The sequence below is a fragment of the Anopheles coluzzii genome, chromosome 2 (assembly GCF_943734685.1).
Source record: "Anopheles coluzzii chromosome 2, AcolN3, whole genome shotgun sequence".
NCBI classification, from domain to species: Eukaryota; Metazoa; Arthropoda; class Insecta; order Diptera; family Culicidae; genus Anopheles; species Anopheles coluzzii.
The window spans coordinates 45,144,170-45,171,815 of record NC_064670.1 but is presented as its reverse complement, the minus strand read 5'-3'; the positions used below and the strand labels follow the sequence as shown (position 1 = coordinate 45,171,815).

Below are 27,646 nucleotides of genomic sequence, written 5' to 3'. Positions count from 1 at the left end.
TCAAAAATCGATTCTTATCCTTCTACCGAGAACCGGTCCAACACAAAAGTCGCTGCCTCTACGGTCGTTAAAGAAAAAGTGTGTAGGTGTGTCCGTGTGTGAACGAGAGAGTCGGAATGAAGAGGAAAGGGCTAGCAGGAAGTCTTCCGTCTTCCGTATCCTACTTAATGGTATTCCGATAGCCTGCAGGCTTTTATTTTACTGGCCCGCTAACGTACGGCTCTCCATATCGTCTCCAAACCCTAGATCCGAAGGTGACGAAGGTGTAATATTTGCAGAGTTCCGTTCCCCCAGAGCTCCATTTCCCTGTACGGGCGCATGAATTTCCCTGAATAGCGCTTGCACGTTTTGGGAGCGGGGAACATTCTGAAATATGTAGTTTTCATCACAATAGTGTGTGGTACGGCAAGCAAACGATCGAACGATAGGCGATGGCTTTCGAGTGAGTATGGATGATGAACTCTTCAATCTGGGATTCTTTCAACTGGCTTTATGTGCGGCAGACTAGTGTAGATCATTTTAATTGCATTTGTGTGCTTGCTTGTGTGCGCGCGCCACGTATTTACGTTGGAACAGGAGCGAAAGAATGTAGTGGTAAGCTTTTTTTCTCTCTTTCGTCGTTCAGTTTTATCGGAAAATTGTAAAAACCAGGACAACGGGTTTAAGGGCGATACAGATGTCGGGTGTGGCTGAGCGCGCCGCAGTCCAATAGCGTTTTGTACGGAAACGGTTCATTAAATTTTGCTCACGGTGACGTCATTTCGGATTATGTGGCAAGTCACGAATGATGGCTGGAATGAAATTATCTCCTTTGCAAAGATGATGTAACGTATTGATCTTTTTTTTTGTAATGGTGGCAAGGCCTGCAAAGGAATAATTTATCTAAACAGCTACTGATATTATCTAGAATATGTTGGCCACCCTTCTTCCAGGTAAATAGTCTACACCTGGCCACGTTAGATATGTACAATTTATCTTAATGTTAAAGAATTAGTCAGCCAATCTTGCCTCGTATCATCGATCGTTGATTGCTACTCTCTATCTCTCTCTCATCGCAGTGTTCTGAGACGTTCGCTGTTTGGATTTACAAATTTCAAAACAAAAACAGCAGACCACACTCAAAGCCAGGCACACGGATGCGTTTAGGCACGAGACCTAACGCATGCTAACTATTTATGCTCACGTGTGTGTGTGTTGATGGCAAGGAAGCGGAAATTGATTGATGTGATCAGACATCACGCACGCTTCCCTCCCGCGACTGATGGTATGGTGTTTGTGGAAGAATTTTTCAAACGCAGAGTTAAATGCCTCCGCAGTAGATGGAACGCCAAAAACCGTCCACATACGGTCGGCAAACATCAACGACCTCTCACTTCCACATGGTGTGAGAAATGACGATAATAAAGCACACCCGCGCGCGACACTGGCGAAGTAGGATGCGCACTCTCGCGGGCTCATCATCATTGACGGCGACGCCGTCGGGCGATGGATTCATTAGATAAATTAAAATTCATCAAACAAGTGACAGTTGCTGGATGTGTGTGTGTGCCCAGTTGCTGTATTTGGTCGTTTTTTGGTACATAGACGACAACCGATGGTAGAAAAAAGCAGAAAGAATCTTTCAATGCTTTTTGGAAACAATTTTCTCGCATAACGCGGAATGTGCGTGTTTGATAAATTGAGCTCGTTTAGTGTGGGTTTTCAGATGGGATGGGATAGCAATGTTACTGCTGTAGCACGTGGATAATTAGTGCAACATGTGTCCTTTGGTAATGAACAATCACTGATCATAAGAATACCGAGCTTTTGGAACATAGTAAATAATGTTATCTAATTTGCTTATCAACGTTCGTGGCACAGTAGAGGCTCCAAAGCCTTGCATACGCGCACAGTGCTAGGAACATAAACATATACCAACCACTGTAAACATATGGAAAAACAGTACCATGGACGAAGGCAGCATTGCACAGTAAATAGTGAGCGTGAATGAGAAAGCACAATATGAGCATAAACGGATTTCACCTCTCGCGCGAGAGAGTCGACCAACTCTTTGCTCTCGCTATCTGCGAGTAAAAGAGCTAGCATAACACAACACACGATGTAACTTCGCCTTCGGTATCGTTAGAGAGAATGAGAAGCACAAACACGCGAGAGAGCGAGAGAGATCTTTCGCCTGCGGCAGAGATGTCAAACTCGGCCGGCATGTGCTGCGCTTTGTAGCGAGAGAGCTTACACCGTGCACGGCGGGCACGGCATTCATTCACTTCATTCCGTTGTCGTGGAAGGTTGGTGGACCGGTCGTTTCGCGTTTAGCTCCTCCGCAGGTTCAGTACCGGAGAAAAAGGGGTCGTTTCCTTGTGTGTGCAATCGCAGTTGCACTTTCGCGCGTTGGTTACATCCCGGTAGGCGGTTCAGCACTTTTCACACTTGTGGATATCCCTTGCATTTGCAACAGCGTCTAGTGTCACTCGAAACCGAATATGAAAACGATAGAGGGAGCTCGGTGATGTGGTAGTAATGTTAAATAAGCATAACATTGCTCTCAACTTTAACTAGCTCTATTGTAAAGGATTACTTTGCATCAGTGCGTAAACGAAATACGATGCATTGGGTTGGCGTGTGTGTTGTTTGTTTGTTTGTGTTAAGAAGATATAGACCAAGGCATTGTGACAGTTGGTGGTGCAATTCAAGGAATACTACAATTCTATCATCCACCCAGGCAGTGTTATTGCTTTGCGATCATCATCGTTTGAATGTGTCCCTCTTGGTGTAGTAGCAATCGCTAACCGTTCTGCTGCTGTAGTGGTATTATACGTTTTGTTTGCTGGCCAAAAGTAGTGTTGTGCAAGGTTTTCTTGATATTCATACCACGCTGTATTACTGTACCCTATCCCGTTTTACTGCCATCGATTGCGTGCGTCCTTTCACCGGAAAAAAAGAAGCAAACACAATTGTGTGCGTGAGTGTCTGCGAAAAAAGATGTGTGCCATATGCTACGAGAAGAAGAAACAAAACACAAGTCCACGCCACCATTACTAGGAATTTTGACCCATTCCTTTGCGTAGGGCTGGTTGGTGGAAAGGAGGAGGGGGCAATAGATGTATCCTTATGGGACAGGCGATTCACGCGGCTGTGGCTTGGTGTATATATGTGTGTGGTGTGAGGGTTTTTTGTGTATATCAAACCACAAAGGCACAGAGTGAGCGCACCTTTCTCTTCGATTTCCCGGGTGCGTGCTGTATGTGTGTGTGTGTGTGTGGGGCGTAATGATGATGTGGTGCAAGTGAAAACATTAAATTGAGCAACACTAATAAAAGAAGAAGTACACCGGCGGCGGCGGTGGTGACTTGTGTCGGTAAACACCAGCGACAAACAAATTTGGTTGCTACTCCGTGTGTTTCTTTCCACCTTCCCACAATATTCTAGTTGTTGAAAACAAAAGAAAAAGGTGTGTGTTGTAGGGTGTTTTGGGTAAGGGGGACATCCGGTAGGTTCCGGATGATTTTAGTCCAGTGTGGTTTAGTGAACACGCGCAAGAACGAACGGTTGAGTGTCGATAGTAATGGCCTCATCGGGTATGCAATAATCGTTGATCGATCAAATTGATTTCCCTACCACATACACCCGAACGCTCGGTGGTGACGGTGGGAAGGAATTGGATGAAGTTGTGATAACTCTTTTTGTGCCTCAAGCACAACGACTACAAATAATCTTGAATATGACGGTTAATTTAAATAAAGCTGTTGGAGTTTTTCAAAGGCTTAAAAGATTTCCGAATGTTGAATTCTATGTATGTGCAGAGTTCAAGGAACCTGCGTTTGTGCAAAATGCTCAAAAATATCCAAAGATAAATGTGAAGATGTTAGTAGTTCATGCTTTGTGCCTATTGAATAAGTAAACTTTACGTTAAGCTGTAAGGCAACTAATAGTGAGCTAACAAAAACTGACACAGTGCTGTTTGTGTATGTCAACTAAAATTCATTAGAATTGACTCCACAAGGAAGAAGAGCAAAGCAAACAAGCATTTGAATTGAAAAAAAAATCAGGGAAATTCGTTGAACTGCGCTCGACTGCTCATGTTTTCCTCGTGGAGCTCTACCAGGCTTTGTTCCGGGAGTATTCTGTGAATGCAATACGAAGACGACATGCATTGTATGCCCATCCCACCAAGTGTGTGCTACGTGTCAGAAATACTAAGAAAAAAGGAAAGCCGACCTGAACCAATAAATCCCTACTGATAAATGAGCTTCAACTCACGGATTATTTTTGTACGAATTGATCAAACTCTACCCCAGCTTCGTTCGGTCTCCCGTTCAATTCTGGATCACTTCCCGGGAGGAACCGAAATCGACGGATAAAGACGCATTTCATCAATACACATTTTGATGCTGCTGATGTACTGGTGAAAAGTTCGAAAATCAAACCTCTTGCCTGGAAAACAGCAGAGGAAATTCAACAGGTTCTGCGTTTCTGCGTGTGGTTGGTCACTAACAGTGTGTGAGTGCGTACCACATCAACCGGATGCGGTAGAGGAAATCGTACAAAGTTCATCGAACGGAAAGGAAAAAAAAAACCATCCAACAGACACATCCAGCAGAAGCAGGCAGTGGGGGCGCGGTGATCTTGGTTAGGTACGGAACAAGGTGGAAGAAAAAGCGTTGCTGTGCGATCGTAAACGGCTTAGAAATTGGAGCACAAAAAGAGATTATTTTTCTAATCATGCTGCTGCTGTTGTTGCTGCTTTTGTGATTGACGCCAAAAGGCAGACCAACCCGAAATAGCAAAAAGGTGATTATTGATTTTGAGTATTAATAAATTGTGATCCATGTAAGTTGGGGGCGAAAGAAGTGATATTATCATGTGGTCGTCATATCCCAAGATTTGGCTGCTACACTTCAAGGGATGAGATGAACTTGTGCGATCGTATCACTTCTGCCCTCTGACGCGTTGCTTTCAGGTAAACGTTTGCTGAAGGTGCCTTTTCATTTGTTTCGGAATGTTGTTAATTTACTGATGAACTAAAGAGTGAATTCACGACGTGTTTACTGCAAAATCTCAGAATTATATGTCTATTTAATGCGGTGCTTTGGTCAACAACAACGCCGCAATAGGATAGTGTTTTGTGGTGTCTCTCAGCATCTTCTTTTGGGGTCGAATAGCTGAAAAACATCGACGAATGTGAAAATATTCAATCTCTAACCGGTTTCCCGTGGATTCTGGTGGATAATGAACCCCATCCATCCATCCAACTCCAACCCCATCCTTGTGCGCGGGGCCTCCCTTTGCGGTTGGGTCCAATCGTTACGAAATGGTTTCACGCGTGCGATAAAACTTGTTGATCATCATCTTCAATTTCGCCGCAGTGTTTTCTCTTCCTCTTTCTCCTGTCTCTTTGTGTTACAGTCGGATAATTCGCTGCTGTAATTGGCGTACACAAGGTATCCTGCTCGCCAGTGCTCGCTATATTTTCAGGTCCATTTTCTCATTTTCATCTTTACCATTCCTAGATGATTCTCTATTGCTCTGCTGCTCGGTTTGTTCCAAAGATCGCAAGAAGTAGTCCACGATCTTCGCATGCATACATGGTTGTGGAGAACAACCCCTCCCCTACATCGTCAGTGCTGTGTGCGTGAACGAACAGCAAAGCTCCATTCTCTCACTTAATTTCTCTCTCCCTTGCTCAGCTGCTTGGTACGACATACAGGCGCTTACGTTGCCGCCGATGCGAGAAATAGCGAAAGACGGACAAAGATATAGGGAAGAATAAAGCACGGGTGGAAAAGAACGCGTAAAAAGTTCATTGCATCTAACAGTAAACCGAGACTTAAAGGCAGCGCGGCGGCACACGGTTGGCCGCGCTTGGACGCCACCGGTAGCAGGCGAATGCCCGTGGCCGTAGACCGACACCATTGCCACTACTACCACCACACCTCTTGGTCACTTGTATCCCGGGGGAAGGGAGGTGGATAGAGATGGGTGGTATTTTTCTTCTATGTTCCACTATTTCCATAATCTGAGGAATGACCCGAGGAGGAAATCAGAAGAATTGCTGCTACTAGTGGTGATGGGTTAGATAGAAGTTAGCTTTTATATCCATCTTGAGCGCACGGTAATTCAATCAGTAACCTTTTCGATGTATGTGTGTGAGTGCGTTTGTGTGTTGGTCAGTGTTGTTGGGGGCACTGGATTCCGTCGTAGATTTACGCCAAGACACACGCACGCTCACACTATACCATACAACATAGTGCGGGGCCTCTGTTTAAGATTGATCCTCAAATTACGTGCAACCGGCAGTCGGCAGGCACTGGCACTTTGAAGAGGGCTACGGTGGTGGCTCTTTTTCACGCATTGCGTGTGCGCTTCTTGCGTGGCACGACTTATGTGTGTGTGTATTCTTTTCGGAACCTATTTTCTGCTGAGGTGTTAGTTGCTGTACTTTCTCGTTAGGTGCGGGCACGCTTGGATCACTTGTGGAGCCACTTCTGCTTACTTTACGCATCTGTGTCGGCTCCTACTTCTAGAATTTGATTTGTAGGCAATTTTTCTCTCCGTTGGCGTTACGATGTTACAGAGCAGAATCAGCGACTAGAACCATTCAGTCATTCGGAACACACTTGCCACGTGTGGATGGGCTGTTTTGGTACAAGATGGTGGTATAATGGGTAAAGCTTTAGTTGTTTAGTATAAAAATTCAAACAACTCCAGATAAGTGTAGCTGTTTTGCAATAAGTTGGAGTTTATTGGTGAGATTGAGATGTTAATCTGAGAGGGTAAATGCAGGAACGAACTACGATTGGAATGTATAATAAACTTTTAATCCAATTGTATATACATCTAGGTGACAAAGTAAACCTTCGTTAATTATCATCACCTCACATTCCAACATAGGTTGTGAGCAGACACGGACCAAGCTGCGGTAGGAGACATTCACCTTTCCTCATAATTATTATCTTTTATCCGCTTGTACGCCTGGCCAAGATCGTAATATTATTTAATGCGGTCAACTGTGTTCCATACTCAGCTTTCTTTCATTTAGCCACACCGCCACCGGTACCGCAAGAAGTTAGTAACCCCATCTCTGTGCAAAGTTGCTCATTTATTTCGCTTACTTCATTTCTCATGTGCCTGTTCTGCTGTGGTCACGGTCTGTTCGGGAGTCTACCAGCCGTGTCCGCAATCAGAGAAGGCAAGTAGATTCGTCTTTGAGCGATGTAATGTCTGGCATTAGCGAGCCCATATCTCACCGAAGGCTATATTCTTGTGCGCAAAGTTTCCTTTCTTCAGCAACACACTCAAAATTTCATGGCATGAGGTGATCCATACTCGGCGATATTACCAAAGGGTTAAATATCGAATGCTTTGAGAATGTAGTATGTTATGAGAATGTATATGAGAATGTTATGTAACTCGTGCTGTTTTTATTTATCAATTTTATGAATAAAGAATAACATCCATTGTCCAATATTTTAAATATACACTAAATGTACAATATACAATATTCTTCCGGTTATGGAGTTGCATACAACTTACGGACCATATTGTATTTAAAAGCAGCATCAACTGGCTGTAGATTTTAAATTAGTGCTCTCAGATTTTTAAGCTAACGGAACCTTTTGCCGGAATAGTTAATGGTTCATAACGGAATTCACACGACACATAGATTCCGGTTTTACAGTTGCTGAAAAAAGAACAACGAGCCACCATAGATTTAGATTTCTTGTATATTTAACGTAAACTCTCATCCCATACATGAAGATACCAGTACACAGAATAGAAGACGAAGCTTTTTTATCTGATAATCCATTTGCCGGTGTTGTTGGATGGTACCTTAAGGTGTTCAAATGAGGGTTCAACTTTCTCGCGTTCTTTGTAATTAGAGAGCAATGACCTTGTGTTGTTATGTCGCTTTGGGTTAAGATTATTATAACTGGTAGGTTGACCGTTGCAAAGTAGTATAGGAATTATGGGAAAAGAGAGTAAGTGTATACTCTTGGAGCTTTCGGCTTGAGACCCTTGTTTTTCGCTGGTTTTATTTCCTTCAAACGATGAACATTATAAGGACTATTAGACGCTTGTTCATCATACTTTGCTCTTCTTTTGTCCATTTTTAGCAACTGTCTCGATAGTTACTGCGGATTTGTTCAGAGTAATTATTTTTGCTCAACCGTCCACTGTCCGGGATTGATCTTCTGTAGCACTGCAGAACGTTATTATGCGGTATCGTTAGCACCACCATGTTAACAGTTTTTCAGAAGAACACAAACTGGGAATATTTAATGCGTCCGGTATGATTTTAGATCATTAGTATCTCTCCAGATGATGAGCCAAGCAAAGGACTTACATTCATCATGTTCTTGTAATTATTTAAGTATTAAGTTTAATAGACTTTTTTTTTAAATTTGTGCAGGAAATGTACATTTGTTGAATACTTATTACACGTCATGAAAATAAAATAGTCTTGGCATTTGTTTTTTTCTTGATTTCCATGTTTCTTGAAATTTTACATAATTCTTTTTTACTGAAGAAACGCATCTAATATTTGAGCACAGTGAAGTAACATTAAAACACGGTGAAATTCCTTGCTAGACATGCAACAAGTGTCTTTGCTGTATTATTTTATATATGTTTGTGCATATAGCCATGACACGCTCCGCTCCACAAGCCAGTACACATTCCATTTGCGAGAAAAAATGTAGTGTTGCATTCAGAAAACTTTCATAACTCAATCAATCGGAACTAATGCAGCATGATGTCAATGCGAATGCATAACCCAACCAGTCTGCAACAGTTGCGATAGAGTGAAAGCGTGACTAAAACGATCATTCGTTACAGTGTTCGTTTCGATTACTAGCACTTAGAGGAGTATAGCGATAAAATAATCCCAAAAATTGCGTTGTGTGGGAATGAAGTTAAAGTATAATATTACACTTGGGCGCAACTGCATAGAGTTGAAATATGTTCTTTAAAGGAAACATGTTAATGAAATTCTGTCAATTCTGTTGAGATGCGTGTATAACGCCCCCGCATAGGTGTTAAATGGCGTTAATTTTTAAGGGCGCTCTGATCAATCTCTCATCAGTCTATTTCGCACTGAACTTGCAAACTATTTGTCCCTCCTCCGATGTGTCACGCAACTTGATGGGGAAAAGCGGATTACATTTTAAACTTACAATTTATTTAAAAAAGCTAAAGCTAAAGTAATTTACTAACACCCATTAGAAAAATTCTTTTAATTGGAGTTAATGTCATAACAAATCAATTACCCTACACATAAACATGTAAAAAACCATAACACTCCTACTGTTTAATGTTTCATACTAAAAAAACAGTTACTAATGTGCGTGCGCAGCAAAATATTAAATGATAGGGGCGGGTCGACGACATGTACTTTTATGTCTGGCTGCAGAGTGTATGTCTGTGTGAACGTGTACGGAGCAGTCCAATTGTGGTGTGTTGGTCTGCTAACAGCAATTTACAGCGTCATCAATTTATTGACCGTTTCCATTACCACACAACCTCCGTGCGGGGCGTCATCCCTTTCGATGTCCTAACCGTGGTTCGGACGAAGTGTGGCGTTTGCTGTAGAGCTTTGCCACACACATTCACAAACGGATCATATGTTTTTACGTTGATGTGTATTCCCAGGAAGCTCTCAATTCACGGTTGGAGCATACAATAGTAGAAAACATGTTCTATACGTTAGAAATGATTTGTTTACTTAGTCGTTCGTTTTATTAATGTTGATGTGTTCTAATGCTATCATGTTATTGGAAATTATTTTTTTTGAATTTCGATGACGTTCAGCAAATTATTTTGCCAAATGGTTCCGGTTAGATTCGCAAACACATTTTGTGCAATTATCGGCCAATGTGACGTCCCTGTGGGGAGATTCTCATAAACTGAAACATTTCGTAACATGTGGGCTACTTGTTGTGCCTGGCCTTGTGATGGATCATTTCGGCAGAGAAAAGGGAACATACCAGTCCAGTACGGCGGAAGGAGTCTCGCGGTAGACACATTTATTGAATTGATGATGCACAATTGCTTAGCCACGCCACAGACCATGCCACATTCGTTTTAGATGGTCCCGAAGCACATAAATATGTTGTGGTAAACCGTGAAAGTGTGTGTGTGTTAGTGTTATGCTCCAATACTAAACATGTGCCAGGGGAATGCACTACAGCAAAAATGTTTAAGACATGGCCAAAGCGAGAGGGCATATTTATACAAAAAAAAAACTATCAAAGAGAGAGCGAGAGGGATTAGACTCATGCAAAAGCGAGTAAGAAAGGAAGAAAAACTGTCAAATAATCAATTTATTTAACTCACTTGTTTCAATTTAACTCGCGCGCGACTCTCGTATCGTGAGCCCTGAGCTGAGTTGAGTGCCTCGTGGTTATGGATCGTGCGGATCATGGTATTGTGTAAGCAAACACCCTCCAGTGTGTGTCGGTCGGTTGACACTTGGTTTGCTTTCAATTGCCCAACAATCTTCTTGCACCCTCGCATGTGAGTGTATCATATAAACGATTCATAGCGGAGGTCAGAACAAAGAAACGGTTTGAATACTTGTTACAAATCGCTTGCTAATGTTTTCCAATACCAAGAATTGAAATATGTTTTCTAATATAATATGTATGCTATAAATATGATCACATAGCATAAATACGTTATGTGGTATAATATATTTATTATATATAGTTTGTGTTATTTTTAACAAATCGTGTGTGAGCTTTTTCAAACGTAATTAATTGTAAATTAAGCCTCATACTTGAAATTTGTGCTATTGAAGCCCACTACCAGTGGTGCCGTTCATTCATCAGAAAGTGAGTGCGCGCATGTTTAATTTAATCATTCCTTCGGTGTGTGCAATGTTCTCTCGCAATTTCATTTCAACTGACACGCACTTGTGCAGTTGCATGTGTGCTCACCGGATATTTCATTCTACACAGCTCAGCAGCTACCAGTAGACGGCGGGTGGGCGTGCATTCAAGTGCGAGCGATGGTTTGCCTTACAATCCGTGGAAGTGAAATCATTGCTCTTACTCTTCATTCTTTCCATACCATGCTTCTGGTGTCTCACCTTGTTGAGAGTCTTCTGTTTTTTTTTTCGATTTTCCCTCCCAACAAATGGGTAGGGGGGCAGCTCACCCACCATATCGCAGGGAGGAAGCTCTAGACCTGCACGATGCACTAGCATGTTTTAATGCATGTATCCTCCCATTCACCAAAACGATTGTGCCGAATGAAAGAGCGAGAAATAATGCGGGCGCTTTTCAGAGAAGGTGGGTCCGGTTCAGTGGTCAGCGTAGCTATCGTTGATGCATTTTCCTTCCACGCTATGGTAGTGTGTAGTTGTGAATGCGCTAGAAAAGTACTCATACAGCGAGTAGAGGAGAGAGCGAGAGAATCCGTTGATGATGATGATGCATTGTCTTGCATTTTCATGATTTCGTGTGCTGCTTACTTTTTAAAGTTGGTGTTCACTTTTCAGTGCTCTTTCTTTCTCTCATTGTAAATGTAAGAAGCAATAAAAAAAACTCACTGAATGCGTTTTAAGCGGTGAAATAAAACAAACGTACCGTGCCTTGTATGCCATTAAAAATGTATACAGAAGAACTCTCACCTCCAATAGTCAGAAAAGAACGCTTAATTATATGCGCAGCTTGCGTAGTGAGTGGAAGCTTCATTTTCTGGAAAGCGTGCCGAGCATTTGATCATCAACACACTGTCATATAACTAATTACAAACATTGTTTAAGAAATAATCAAAGTCTGAAATGGGAAAAAAACCTTCCACTCTCACAAACCTTTTTTTGCAAACTGGCTATCGATAGCGTCACGCTCTAATGATGCGATAACATGCTTTGGTGTTATCTTGTGCTATGTTGTTCATGATTTGTAAGTAATGTTCTTGTCGATGAAAGTGCTGGTGTTGGGATACGGTAGAGGTGTAGTGTGTGGTGATTATATCTGACCCTCAGTCTTGCGAGATATGATGCTCAGTGAAGCATAGCGATAGTAGAATAAGGGTTCTTACAATAGGCAACAGAATGGGTGGGTAGCACAAGCAACTCCGTAAAACAGATTGATGATGGTACAAGCAATAGAAATTACTTTTGCCCTCCGTGTTAGTCATGAGAGTAGGAACATAGTTTTTCTTGCCTTTACTATCGCGTCGGTCCAGTAAGGTTCTGAAAATCTGTAATCGAATGTTGATGGTTGGAAATAGAGAACAAATTCTGAAGATAAAACTATTTCCCTAGGTCCTCTCCTCCCTTGAAGTCAATCTCTCTGCTTGTAGTGCTATAAAAAAAAAAACTACCGAAATATTTCAGCTGGTGGAAAGAAACGTTGAATATTTGCAACCTCAGTGGTGGAACACAGCGCCGTAACACAATAAAGGTCTCAGGTGTAGCTGATGTATGTGTGTGTGTTTTATTGATCTAGAATGGTTTCCATGGTTAGCAAGTAGCTTCAGCTCTCTTAGGTTACGGTTACAATCTTACAAACAGACGTGATTTCGATTGGCATGAGGAAATTCGATGGGTCTTTGGGTAACGGTTTGAAGTGCATAGTCTTTATCCGGCGGTTGCTATGCCGAAACAAATCGGAAGAGCTTTCTTTTGAGCGTTTTTGTTACCCCTTGTTATCGCTTACTTTCGAACAGTGTGACGAGCAACTAACAACTTCCAACAGATACTTAATAGCTTTTTTTTTCAAGGGAAACCAGGGAGTTTCATCTTGAAGGTGTGATTTTTTTATTGGAAGGATCCGTGTTCAATATCATTCGCAAATTGTTTGTGTGATTGTTATTTGCTCGAGGTAAACCACATAAGTGGGCAGATTTGGATGGTTTCCATTGTTCGTGTTTTCATTTTCACTCGAATTCAGTGACGTTGTTTGACCTTTTTATCATCTCACTGATCGTCAGGTGGCTCAAATTTGCTCAACATTATTCCGTACAGGATTCTTTTACTTTTGCTGTTAAAAAACTTTTTTTGCGGTAAAAAATAATGTAGTAAGTGAGTTTTTTTCCTCTAAAAGTAACAAAACATTCCTGCATGCAGTAAGTTATATAATTCTCTTAAGATTGCTTGCATAAGATGCTTTAATTTTGCCACGTAAACCACGATACTACGTAATATTAGAGTAAATACAGCAAATGCTGTACAAGAAAATATGAAGCGCGAACGTTTGTACGCAAGATGTTTACTAATAATAGGACCGATAATCATCATGGCGGAAAAATGAACAATATTCTTAAAAGATGAAATATTTTAACCTAAACTTTTTCCTGGCATACTCAGAAGTTTGCCACCGTTATTCGTGTATCGTGAGCAGTGAAAGGTATTTTGGAAAAAATCAGTAAGAATCTAAAACGAAGAATAGGACAAAAGAGCCAGTGAATATAAATGTAATATTCGTAACATAATCCACGGAAAAAAATACTAAAATTAGAAACATGAACAAAAGGTACCTTGGGCTCGGCAGTTGAAGGGTGTTCGCTTGTACCATTTATGTTGTGTGTGTGTCTGCCCAACAGCGAGGGTGGGTGGGTCGATAAAGACTAACCGTTTGCTTTAGCAGCCGATCGCTAGCATTTGATTAGTTTCAGTCGCGGCGGTGTGGATTTTATCGTTCTTTCTCGTGGCTAAGCACGCTAATCGGATGCTCTAAATCAGGTTAACGGACGTTGGGTGGAGTTCTGGTAACGTATTCAGAAACGAAAGTGGCAGGAAAAAACGGAGGGGTTTCTTCGAAATGTCCTTTGTAATACACGTTACCACTTTTGTTCGGCCAAACGGGAGTCCTGCCGATGGTGGAATTCGATGTACTTTTTTCGGGTCGGGTTAATTACGGCTCGATTTTGCTGATGGATTGGCTTTCGATACATCACTGCAGGGTCCGCCGCGTTTATTATAATAGCATTCCAAGTAAGACCCGTCGTTGGAATAATTACATAAGTAGTAGTCGTGTAAAACTCCTTTTGATTGCAAGTGAACTCTCTCCTAAAATGTCGGTTAATTCGGGTTCTTTAATGGATACATTTTGAACTTCAGGCAAGAACAGCTCACTGTCGCCTTGGATAGGGGTCGGGCAACACTTCATTACTGTTGCAATACTGCCAGTAGAAATCGTTTCCAGGGAAATAGTTTTCCCTTCCAATGAGGATATTTGTATGTACGTTCCGTAATGACATGAATATCCTCCCACACACAGACACACACACACACTCTTACAGCAAAGTCTAAGGAGCTTTTGCCGAGACTTTGATCCATTTGCGATGTTAGAGTTTCTATTAATAAAACCCCAAAAGAAAATCACCCTTAATCAAGGATAACCTTTACCCGTCCCATTTACATAAGACTTAGTTATGATTGCGTATTGCTAGGAAATGGGAGGAATATCAGTATTCATCTTTCGGCAGATTACTTAGCAACGGAAAAACAAAATATACCCAGAACTTGTCGGGAGGAGAGGTGATCGGGAAGCTAAAAACAGCTCTTCCAACCATTTGTCCTCCTCCTATGGGATTGGGAAATTTAAGGTACACTTAAGGCGAGCATAAATATACAGTGTTTACCTTCCAGAGCCCATCATCCTTGATTACTTTGATTTGATGCAAGCAGCATTATCGGATGGAAATATTCGTCCAGCGGTAATCACTACCGGCGATTGATCAGGCTTTATTTGTTTGCCCCATCGCTCTCAATGACCCTGCTGACGAGGATCGGGATATTCTTACATACTTATACTTTTATCGCTATGTTTTTTTGTGTGTGCGTTTCCATCGAATGTCAGTATAATGTGCCAATCATTTTCAGTTCAATTAAGCTTCAAAAATATTATCCAGCTTAATGTGTTGGAACGGGGTTGGCTGGTCTCTCTTTCTCTCCAACCGTACCCCCTCGAGCGGATAGTTCAAGATTAATACTTGGTGTAGTGGCTGGCTTGTTGAATAATCGATCTATTTTGTTATTCAGTTAATACAATCAATTGTTCAAAGAGGGAGTAAGCGGTACAACAACATGCGCTGTAAACAACTCAGTACAGAGATTGTCCGCTATGCCCGGTTACTCCGTCGTTTGCACGAGCGTGGGTTTAAAGATACACAATCCCCAACCACAGTTCGCTCAACGTACCATCTCCGGGCAGTGTAGTTTTCCGTGTCGGCAACTGGGCTGCTGCTGTAATTGCTATTGGGCCTGATTTGAATGGTATTTTCTGTGCAATTGCACCCACAATCAGATAGCTTTGTGCACAGCTTTGGTTGGTGCTTGCATTAGATAATAGTCGATGACATACTCGGTTGGTCAGTCGCATTTAAATTGAATGACAAGTTTGGCAGTGGTGAACAAAGATGCTAACTATAATTAATCAATTAAGATACTGTAGTTATATCAATTAAGATTAAGATACTATTTGTTTCGATAGTTTTAAAAAACACACTTTTGGTTGAGTTATTGTTGAGTTTTTGATTTTTTGCTACATTTATATACATTTAATTTCAATATGAATCATTAGACTAACGCAACATGCATATTAACGTTATTAAAGTGTTTATATTATGCTCAAAAATGAATCTGTGGCAGGTAATTATTTTATCAAATTACTAATTGCGCATTGCCAAGGAAAGGCACATATTGGTTCATTCCCATTTGAATGTGAGCTTATATTTTTTCATTGAATATAAAGCTTAAAGAGAACGAAAAATTCTTTCACCAACTCACTCGCTTATTAGCGCATCATAAAACTGGAAGAACCACTAACCACCCTCACCAAACCTCGCTGGCTAATGAGATGAGCATCCAACATTTCTTTTTCACTTTCCATCATATCGTCGGTTAGGTATTGAACGGATGTAATGGATGGTGGTTGCCAGTGGAAGTAAAACACATCGTAAATCTTTTTTTTCCTTCCCCCGCCGATTCGTCGTGCGCGCGATGTCAAGCGCTGAACGAGCGATAAAACTGTCATTAAGTCAATGTAGTCTTTCTCTATCGCTCCCTCTTTGCACTCCTGGTCCAATTTGTAGTGCTCTAGAGTAGAACGTTGTGAGGTTGTGTAAAAGCTACTTTTTTATTATATTCTGGAGGTTACTTCACCTATTAGATGTATGATAAAATGCTTCTTTTAGGCAAAATGTGTAAGTGTGTACGTGTGTGTGTGATGTAAGAAAATGGTTTGGAAACACTAGGAGCATAAGGTTTTTTGTTATTAAACAGGTAAAACCGTGGCTTATAATGTCGTGTTGATGACGTAGATCATAAATCATACGCTTGTTCGAGAATTCTTTATACACAGCGGCATACGCTGGTCTGGTATGATACTTGCTTTATGCAGTAGTATCAGATAAATTAATTTTCAGTGTTCAGTGTTGTCAATTGTAACGCAAAATTGTATGTACAATATAAGCTAAGTGTCGATGGAAACATAGCTTACGCTACTAATTAATCATCAAGACTTCATGACTTTTTTTTTAAATTTGTCTTGTAATTTATATTTTTATAACTTGAAAATTTAAAATCTTAGAGATTATCAAACTTTTTGAATCGTTCGGCTTCCAGCACTCTGTTTTGAAAATACAGTCTGCTCAAAAAAGGCCATCCTTCTAATTTGCGCATAGTATTTGCAGTCACGTTCGATTTCTTCATCGACCCATCAGCTGTTTACACTGTTCGGTCCCAAGCGCAAGAATGAAGGCTTCGATCCAGCCGTGAACGAATGAAAATAACAGACAGGCGAGAAATACACCAAGCCCCAGGGATCAGTTTCTGTAATGATAAGGAGAAAAACTTTTTCCTGACGATTATTCCACCTAATGCTCACGGGCGCGCGCCCCACCCACCTAGGATGCGCGTTGATAAGAATTCCGTTCCGGTGACAGCACAGAGATACTTATCGGAATGTTTCGATAGGTAACCGATTTTTCTGCTATCTTTTTTCTTTTTGCGTGTTCGGAAGGGAGCAACCACACGAACCTGCTGTATGGCTTTGCTGTGTAGTATTAATTAAATCCGAAGAACTACTCCTACACACACCACCATTCACGATTCTGCTGGTTAGGTGTTGTATGTATGCGTTTTCTCATCATTATCATCATCATGGACAGCCGAACGGTAAAGTTTTTCACTGAAAACGCACCTCGGTGGAAAATGTGATGAGAGATTTCATCGTAATAGGTTTACTCTTTGGATGAACTTTGGCCATTGAACGCCCGCAATCTGACTACGGGATATTGTTTGCTCCTTTTCACGCCTCGAAAGGAAGCTGTTGTTTGTGTGTTTTGAAATGCTGCTCGGTTTGGTAACGAAATTTTCAAACATCACCATTTCTTGGCAGACGATGGCCATCTTCTTGCTCTTAAATATTGATCCTTCGATGAGAACCCTTTGATGCTTTGATTGGTTTATGTCGAGTAACGAAGTTGCGACAGTTTTTTATTCACTTATAACAAATAAGAAAAAGAAAGTTTGATCAATATTGGAGAGACTAGTGCAAATATAAAAAGTAAACTTAAATTTCGGTCGTGGAAAAATAAAACCCTTTAAATTATCTTACAAGCACAGTGGGATATTGTACCTTGGTACGTCCACATGTGTAAAGGGTCGTTTTGCTACCTAATATTCGTTTTTTTTAGCAGATTCTGTTAAATTAAAATTAAAATTGGTGAGAACATTAGTGCATATTGTATACGAATGTTGGACAAAATTATTCTATTTACTAATACAGTGAGAAACAGCAGAAAGACTTTGTTTACTCGTTTACTACAAACTTTGCTTCGTGTTCGTGATTGTTGGTATTTTCCTATTGTACAATAGCTAAAAGCGATCCTAATCCGGTGGTGAACATGTTTGCAGATGGTGGAAAAACGACCACTAAGAAAAGTAAAAAGTGCCCCCCAAAAAGCACAAGTAAAAATAAAACTTTATCCCCTCAAAAAGGTCTTCCAACGAAATGTTCCGAAAAACGATTGCCGGCCACCCCCGATGTGTAAATGTGTACACAATCAATAGAATTTGCGTGCCTTCACTACATTTTCCATCCCGCCGGCGGCTGCGCCAGTGTTCGTCGTGGTTGTGTGCGTATATGGAACAAGAAAGAAGGGTCCAATAAAGGGTCCCGACCATACTGCCGTACACCGTACTGAGGGTGAAGCAAATTGTACTTGCTCTTGAAAAAAAAAAAAACGCGTGAAACCTTAACGCGAACGCTCGCTCTCAATCTTCGACCTTTCACCGGAGGCAGGGCGCGCGCACAGTCTGAATAAAAGTGGAAAACCACTCAAACTTCATTTTTTACTTTCATTATCCCTCCTTTTTATCATACCACACTTTTTATGTAGAATTTAGTTCTACTTTCTTTACCCACACCGCTTTGGTATGCAGGATTTGCCACTTCCATGTGCTTTTGGTGGTGGCATATTTTCCTGACGGCCGCTCCCAACCCTCGTGGTCATTTTACCGACCGTTGAACGTGTGTTGCGCAGAAAAGGTGTCGGGGGTGGGGTGGTGCAGGGTGGCATTGGTGTGGTGCCGAAAGAAAAGAACAAAATGATGACGGTCAAATGAGGAGCGAATAAGAATTGCGTCAAAGTGTGAAGGGACTGCGGTGTGGGGAACGTTAGCACGTAGAAAACTGGACAAGGAGCTGGTACGTACGGTCCCTGTACGTGTGTGCGTGAGAGGATGAAGAAAGGTGGTGTTTCGTTCTCACGGTTCGTGTCCTGATTCTGACAGAAGCTGCTGTAAAACGCTGTACTGTCTCGCCATACCCTCTACACGCATTAGGCAATTGCTGCTAAAGGCGTTGCTAATTTGATAATTAAATAGTGACGCAATGGCGTCGATTTGGCTAAATTATGAAATGATAATGAAGATAAATCATGTCGGGAGAGTCGACAAGTTGATAATAAATGTGATGGGCAATTTATCATATTTTTCACCGATCGCTGGTTGGTTTGATATTACTTCTTTTTTTATTCTTTAAATTGTTTTATTTATTTATTTATTTATTTATTTATTCATTTCGTTTATTCATCGGACAATTTTTGTCTACATGAATTTCTTAATTATAATCGTATGTCCTATACATTTTTCGAAGACGCTCACGGAATGCTGAATTAGTCATATTCTCGTTTTGTGCACAAATTGTGACCCGTTTGCACTTGTGTTTGCATTTGCAAAGGAGGGAATTGAAATTCTTTCGATGTTAGCTAAGCTGTTTATTTCCCGAAGCGCCAATTAAATTTACCACAATAAAGCTCTAAAACTTCCGCTGCCATACATGTTTCGAGCGGCGTAAACCCAACGTTACTAGGTCACTCCTAACGTCAGAACTGTTAAATGAATCTCGACCAGCTTCCCGCATTTCATGGAAGTGTTTTTGTTGTTGTTGAAATGAAGTAAACCATTCGCAAAAAAAAGGAAGGAAAATGCCACTCATATCCAACTTGCCTCATTGCCCGGCAAGTAATGGGGCTTCGAAGCTTCCGGTGGCATCAGTTCCACACACGATAATGGTATACTACGGGGCACGATGAATACGAATCCGCTTGGTGCGGTTTATTTGCTAGAGCTTATATTCCCTCGCCCGAGCGCAGTTGAGTAGTCAGCTGTTTTTTTTTTTGCTTCCTATCCTTCGCAGTATGTCTGCTGCAACAGTATAAATGCAAAAATAAAAACAAAAAACCACAATACAGATGAACTTCTAAAAATTGCTTCGGGGTACGAGGATTTCTCTACGTGAAAGTGACTGGCAAATGGCAGCATCGTCCCCCTTCTTCCAGCCGGCAAAGCTGGAAGTGGGGCCGTTTTTCTGTGCCCGGCAGCAAAGTCCTTACCGCAAGGCAGACCGAGGAGACATTGTGGCTCTCCGCTAGGCTCTGGAGAGTGGATAAAAAGTATGCTCCGTTTTTAGTAGTCATATATTGTTTTGGCGATGCTGGCGGCAAGGATGGGAAAACGTAAAACGTCAGTACAATAGACCGATGGAGGCGAGTTTTTGCTTTGGGTTTGTTTTGGGTTTAGGATACGCAACATCACAATCCAGTATGAGAATATCGTAGGCGTGTCAGAATTTGAGTGGCAGTATGTGTGCATGTGCGCTTAGATGCAAAGAGTAAAAAAGGATTGAACCAAACCAAAGATTGCTGCAAAACAGCTCTTTTCAGTGTACCAGAGTAGGTTATTTAAAGTTCTTTTTTACCAAAACTCTGCTCAATTCTAAGTCTTGCAAATTACCCGCCAATTCAAATTTCGCTGCTAGCTATATTACTGTGTTTACTTGCCAACGGTAGGCACATGTTTGTTTGGTTGCATATTGCAGGCGAGCATTGAACATCTGCAATGTTGGAAGACAGTTATTAAAGGCTACTTTTCTGTTACTCCTAGTTTAAAGTTTCTTATTGCACTCAATGCGCAGTGTAAAAGAGATTGTTCATTCTGATGATTTTTTTTAGTTAAACATTAAACAGCCAATCCAGCACAGGGTCGATGGAAAAAGGACCATTTGTTGTTGTATCCAACAGGACCCTCTCCAGTGTTGGTATCCTGATCAAGGTGCGTTGTATTGAGCAGATGAAAAAAACTAACCCCGATACGATAGGACTTTTCTACTGTTTTTTTTTGTGACTTGCTTCCATAGTTATGCCGGGTGTATGCTCTGTACGGGTATGTGTGTGCCCCTTGATGCAAACGTTCGCATATCCTTCGGGGAATACTGAACGCCTGAATAAAAGATTGTACGATTTGGATGAATAAATAAAAAAAAGAAGCAAATAGCATCCCTCCACATCGGCCGCCGGCAAAGAAGATCCGTTCGAAGGCCGTTTGGGGGTCCCATTGTACTTGCAGCTAGCAGCTCTAGAGTCATGTTTATTCTCCTTGGATAACAAACGCATGGCGAAATCTCTCTCCCCACCGATGTTCTGGTGATGAACCTAATGTACGTTTTCTAGCAATCCCGCTGGAACCGACCGATGGTCCTGCTGGGATGTCTGAATTTGCCCAATACCCAATACTGATCCTGTGTGGGTTCAGAATGCGCGTTTTCAGCATGATATTTGTTTATTTATCCTACGAGACCGAAAGAAATTGTAGAAAAAGCTAAGATGTTTACGTTTTTTTCTGCTAGTTGGTTCCCATTGCGTAAGTGTTGCAAGACAACATAAAGTGTATTCCGTCCTTTGTCCAAAATAAGCATGTATCTTCGCACACAGCAGAATCATTTCTGCAATTGGAACAAAACCGGAAATAGTTTTCAGCAAAGGCAACAGTTTTGACCGCTCTTGCCTGTACAACACGAACGTACAAAGCTGCAAACGATTTCTTGGCTATATAATATCAATCAAACTTGGGCGGTAAACTATCGTTGTGCCATCTCAAGCATTGAGGCAATTTGCCATTTTCTGACACATCATTCGTACGCACCAGCTTGTGAACGGACGCAGTACGCCACCACTACCACTCCTTGTTTTATTACCTTCGCTTAGTTTGGGTTTAAAGTAAACTTCAACTCGGTTGTATACGCCATCCCTCCAGCACTGTGAAAGAGTTGACTTTGCTGGTGGGGAGGGAAGCAGTGGCCTAGTGTGTTGTTTTGCTATTGCACAAAAAGGACCGATGGATGCAATTGTGTGTTTGCGTTTTGTTTGTGGTGTGAAGAAGCTCTCGACTGAAATACCTCGATACCACCACCCACTCGCCGACATTCGCGCCCGCGTGCACTGTTTCACAGTGTAGTTGTGGTGGTGTAGCGTGGGGTAACATTTTACATCCACCTGCAGCGCACGTGGTGTGGTGTGGTGCGCTGTTTGTTTGGTAGGACCCCAAAAAGTGGGGTTCTTCTCGCTCGCTCGCCGATGACACCTTCCGCCGCCTGCCATGGGGCGCTTCGTTGCATTATTGTAGAGCAAATGCTGATGACTGAACGCCCCTTCTGGGTCTGTGTGAGTGTAGACGTTCGTGTCTATCTATCTTTTCTTTATTTCCATTTCGATCGCGATCGGGGTATGTGCAGTACCCGCGACTGCTGGCTAGGCAGTTTGGCCTGCCCCGGGCATTCTGGGACGAACCGAGCGCCAAAAGCATAAAAATTGATTTATTGCAATTGTTGCAACGAAAACGAAGCTTTGAAAAACGACCGACGGAAAGTCGGTAGCGGTAGCGTTGGCATTCGTTGCGATTGTCATTACTTGTTTCTTTTTTCTTCCTCTCTTTCTCACTCACTTCGTTTGTTTGTTATGGTCGCATTATTTTTCGCAGGGTTAGGAATTGGGCGGAAGGAACAAAAAGTGCGCGCTGCGCTCCACCTTTATACCGTTAATGCGGATCTTTACATACTTTGTAGAAAGGTTTTAAAAATAACACCTCCGCACCTTTTGCCACACACCATATAATGGTTTTAAGCTTTATGGATTCTTGGAACGCCATTTTTTCCTTTCGCAGATGTGATTGTTAGTATGGATATATATTTCACTTGTTCGATCTAAAAGCGAACAGTATCTGCACCCCTGCCGCACACAGCTAAGCTTTTCTTTCTGCGTTCTGCGGTGTTTCCTTTAGCTCGAATGAAATCTTTTCCGTGCTCTTCTATTTGTTTCATGTCTAAGGTACTATCAGAAAAAATATCAAATATTATCGCAAATATATTCCTCAATTCACAATCGAGGGTCTGGAGGGTCTGGTCGGGAGGGTCTGGAAAAAGGGCGTTTTTACGAACAGTGGTAGCATTACTACGCAGCAGTGTTTGTTTATTTTCACACATATGTGACCCTCTTGCAAAAGTAAACTTCCTTGGGCTCTTTAGGAGTGTGTGTTTTTCGTTTTGAAAGACACTCGCGCAATATTCTTCCCATGTCGCTGATCGATTTTTTATATGCAGTACGCTGGAGTACTTGGCTAGGATACAAATCCTTTCGCTTATGCTGTTGGTGCCGTTATAATGTGTGAGAAATAATTGATGCTAATGTGAGTGAGATATCACGCGTTGTTATGACTGTGTGCAAGGATATGTTTGCTTGACACTTTCATTCGAAATCCAACCGCCGAAATGATCTTAACAGGATCTTGCTTATCATTAGAAAAAGAAAAAAAAACTTATAAGTGCACACTACCGTCCTGTAATGCTCTTTTCACATCCCACAAAACAAGAGGTAAATGTACATCTTAGTGTTAGCTAAATGTGAGCACCAAGATGAAGTCCTTTCGTAGGTCTGCTTTCTGTAAACTCCTCACCAACACGTGTCGTTGGCATTATACTTCTCTCCATCCTATTGGCACAAGCCCACCGAAAGTGGGCCAACAAATTTTACACCGTTTCGCACAATTACATAACGAGAGCATTAGAGCGCCGTTCTCGGGATCTTTTTGGGCGATGCGCATAGGGTGACGGAACAGAACGATACGACCACCTTCCCCGATCGGGGATAGAATTTTGATGGCTGTTCACGCAGTGTTCACGATCGGAGGCGAAAAACAAGAACGTTTAAACCCACCCTCGAGCTCTACACCACCGAGGCGAGTTGTGGGATTCCTTTTTACTCTTTACGTCGGAATCCTGAAAGCCCACTGATCCCATCTGCTGCTGCTGCGGCGCACCACTGGTGGTGGAATTTGCATCCGGTAAATCCTTTACCCAAGAACCAGACGCACACACAAAAAAAGGAAAAGCAAAAGACGTCGTCCGCGCCGTGATACTCTCACGTGACCTTTCCGCCCACTACTGGCGGCCTTAAAGAAGACATAAAAGGATCTGCGGGGTGGAAAGAATTTTCATCATAACATCGTCGTCTGTGGACATTTAGTGGTGGTAGGGTCGGTAGTGGGTGGTACATGGTATGGCTGTCTTCTGCGTTTTTACGTCCGTGGTGGTGTGTCGTACGCGGGTTCGTGTTTGTGTGTTGAGGTTAAAGTTAACCGAGTTGAAAATACACCCCTTCCCCGCTGTGTTGAGGTGTATGGAAAAGCTCCTTACGCCCATCACCACCACCAAAAGTTCCTGCTGCGAGCGCGGACATAAAACCAACCGGTTATGGCCTTTCGCGGCTTAAAGCGTGTGCCCGTAACAAAACGTTTTATGATGCGCGGCCGCCACACACCATTCTCGGGTGTGGGATTTTATAATACAGTCATTTTAAGTGACGGCGGGGGGGGGGGGGGGGGGGGGCAGCCAGCTTGGTTGATGATGTTAGAAAAGGGAAGAAGGAGTTCTTTTGAGTAGATATTCTTTCCAACCTTCTTCTCGCGTCTCGCTAGACAATATCGTTTGTGACAATGTAAGGAAGATGGATGAATTGAAAAGGGGAAACCCCTTTTGCAGCGCAGTGTTTGAGTGCTGGTAGCAAAGCATTGGCCGTTGTCTCTGTGCTCAGCTTTGTGTTCGGCTCGGCGTGTAATGTCTGAGGATTTCGTGGAACGTGTATTTGTGCTACTCCGTGTGCGTTGTAGTACGTGAAATTTTTGACATTTTTTGAGTGTCACACATAACGCACTAAATCCTTTCGCCCATCGCGCGAGGGTTGATGGTTGTGGTAGCGGTAGTCTCTGATGTTGCTGTGCGACATCCACCCGCGAATGACATGTGGTGTGTGCTGTACAGCTGAACACACGTTTGCGGCTTTTTTATATGGGCTATGCACGTTGTAAAACAAGCGATGGCTAATGAGTTTACTTTTATGTATGTGTTGGCGTTAACGATCTTTAGAGTGAGTGACTAGTGTATGTTCATGACGTTCGAGCATGTGGCAAGAAATTATAGGAAATTAAAAAAAAACACCTCATTGTTAATGCATGATGCTTTAAAAATTCGGCTTACTGTATTTCCCCGAAAATTGGGGTTTTCTTCCTAAGCATAAAAAAAAGTAACATGATGGATTTAAGAGATTGATGTAGCTGTTTTGCTTTGGTAGCTAGTTTATTCGAACCGGTTCAATTCATCGGCAAGAAGTAGTAAACTTCGCGATGTAAAAATATCCATAATAAAAGGGTGTGCTTAGCCAGCGTTTTTCAGTCGGTTGGCTTCGATTTTGACGTAGGTTAGACAGTTAGTAAAGAGAACGGATATATTGATTGCCTGTTAGCTTAATGTAGGAGGGCAAATTTAAGCTTAAAATTGTAGCAAAAAAAAAACAAACAAATAGTATAAATCATTGGGCTTTAGTGATCGGAATATTGTAAATATTGAAAAATATTTCAGTATTTCTTTTGTCGTTTTATTCGTTGTATCATCTGATTATATAGATAATTCGTGGTTCTGAGCACGGTACCTGGTAACGACCTCATTTGATATTGGTGGAAATCTTCAACGATACTCGCCATTTCTTTTTCATAAAGCAAACAATTACAATGGTAGGCAATACTAAAACCTAAAGTAAAACCAATCTTTTACCAATAGCCGGTGATCAGAAAGAAGCGTGCGTCTAAATATATGCCTTAGCGTCGTCCATTGGATACGTTTTTTTTGCTTTCCTATTATTTGTGTCCTCGTTTCGGTCGTTTCCATATGACGGAATAGAGCAAATTTTCCGCTATGGCGTCGCTGACGTCCCCATTTCTATGTTTTTGTTCGCCCATAATGGGTTCGGCAGGGTTTTTTTTACATCTTGCTTCCATCTTCATCCTTTAGTTTTAGTTGTCGAACCAACAAATTACGTTTTACTTTTTTTCTTCAATGTTTTTCCTCGTTTTTTTTCCGAAAGCACGCACTAATTTTCCAACACTCAAATATTATCGGGTAGAGCACATACACAGGGTCCAATGGTTGAACCTGTGGAAAAACACAGTTTGTTGTGTGTATGAATTCGTGGTTCGGCGTATTTTTCTTTCCGCTTTCCATACTTCTGCGCGTCTGGTTTTGTTTGCTGTAGCTCCCGTACCTTGGCGCAGACCGGCGTAACCTTTTCTGTCAATAATTTCCTCGGCTCTTCTCGGCCGTCATTTCACTCTGACACGCACATTCAACAGCCTGGGAAATGAGTGACATGTTCGATATTTTCGTCCAACCGTTTTTTGTCCTGATGTTACTGCTGCTGCCGCCGCTGCTGGTTAGGGCCTGAGGTACGGGCCCAGGTCAAAATCTAAAAGCCCAGGTTCGTCTAAAAGCGGCTAACGCATGGAAGGGGGGGGGGTAACGCCGTGGAACAGAAATCTTCTTTTTCAACTATCTTTTTCCGCCCGGGCGCGCATTACAATTTCCTCCCGCACATATGGTAGCACGTGCGTTGTTGTGTAAGGAACGTGGTTTTGCAACGAACCTCTGCTCACTTGTGCACGTTTGTGTTTGGATATTGATGTTGTAACAATTTAAATGTTTTAGCATAGATCGATATTATTGTTTGTGCATAGTGCATAGTTTTAGGAACGATTTTTATCACTTTAAAACATATAATTGAAATGTGTTTTCTGCCGCAGTGTGTATTTTGCGTCCTTCGTGTTCTAATGTGTGGGCTGTTTTATGGCGTTGGAAAAAGCGTGTTTTCTTCTTCTTGTTTTAGAAGCGTTATCCACGTCCTCTCGGGACAGACGGGATAACAGGAGGAAAACACTGAGACACGTAGTCGGGCGCCATTGCTGGTATGTGTTGGCGTTCCGAACGTATCCATGCGGTGTGCAGTAAGCGCGGGAGAGAAGCGAGAGGAGGTGGCTCATTTGTCCAATCGATCGATCGATTGACGTAAGTGGATGCGGATGACGACGATAATGTATAAGTATTCTGGTAAGAGAAGAAAAATACCTGGCAGACGAAGCTACTGAAAGAGCAATATCTTGAGCACGCACGAACTATGAACAGCCTCTGCTTTATCTGACGTTCTTTACAAGTTTGATATTCGGGTCAATACTTTGACTGCTACCCCGCTACGTCAATTGTGTCGAGTATTAAAATATGCTTAAAATGTGATAATTATTTCTGCATTGGAAAAGTTATCCTGCATACATGAATCATGCTCTAATATCTCCATAATTTAGTGATCTATTCTAATCAGGTTTGAAGAACAAATCTACGCTTGCATAACTATTGACGCACGCTACGTTCTCAAGAGACAATCCACAGTATTTCACCAATCGCAACCGACCTCTAGGCTGCCTCTCGTACCTTCACCTATTAATTATTGAAACTACGATTGCTGCTGCATGGCATCCTCCGACCAAAATTCAACAGTGACACAGACTTTAATTATGCAGAGCGCTGCGTAAGTCCCATTAAGCTTTGTTATTTAATTTAAAGCACTGCTGGGGGATTATCCTACTCATCTACGTGGCATTAATGAGCGTTCGGTGAAATGGTGTCGCTCTGGTTTTTATCCTAGCATATATCATAGTTGAAACTTTACCTCACACATAGTACGAACGCATACTTTGCCCACGGATAATGTATGTTGAAGGTCGTGTTGTTGCGTATAATAGTTTGCGGCCTATGCTTTTTGCTTTCAATTCTGTTTCCCCACTACCATCAGTCATGTACTGTGTTGTGTTCGCCCTTTGTCTGGAGCAGAATTTCAATTATAAATTTTAATGAAGTCGTCTGCTGAAGAAAAGAAACCACTTTCCGATGAATCAATGCCGTTAGGTTGCCCGCTTGTTTCGTTTCACGTATGCAAAGGCAAGTGTTTTACTTTGTTTGCATTGGGGAAATTTAGAACAGAA

General features: G+C 41.9%; 2 protein-coding genes across 3 annotated transcripts in view; one reads left to right on the top strand and one right to left on the bottom strand.

Annotated features, from left to right (window-relative positions):
* Positions 1–23,668, bottom strand: part of LOC120949101 (uncharacterized) — a 252,172-nt gene extending 228,504 nt beyond the window's left edge. The window contains exon 1 of the mRNA XM_049607779.1: positions 23,659–23,668. The gene's annotated coding sequence lies outside the window, so the exon portion shown is untranslated. The remainder of the gene's footprint in view (positions 1–23,658) is intronic.
* The window catches only part of LOC120953846 (maternal protein pumilio), a 147,179-nt gene that overhangs the window by 40,358 nt on the left and 79,175 nt on the right, over positions 1–27,646 (top strand). The window lies entirely within an intron of this gene.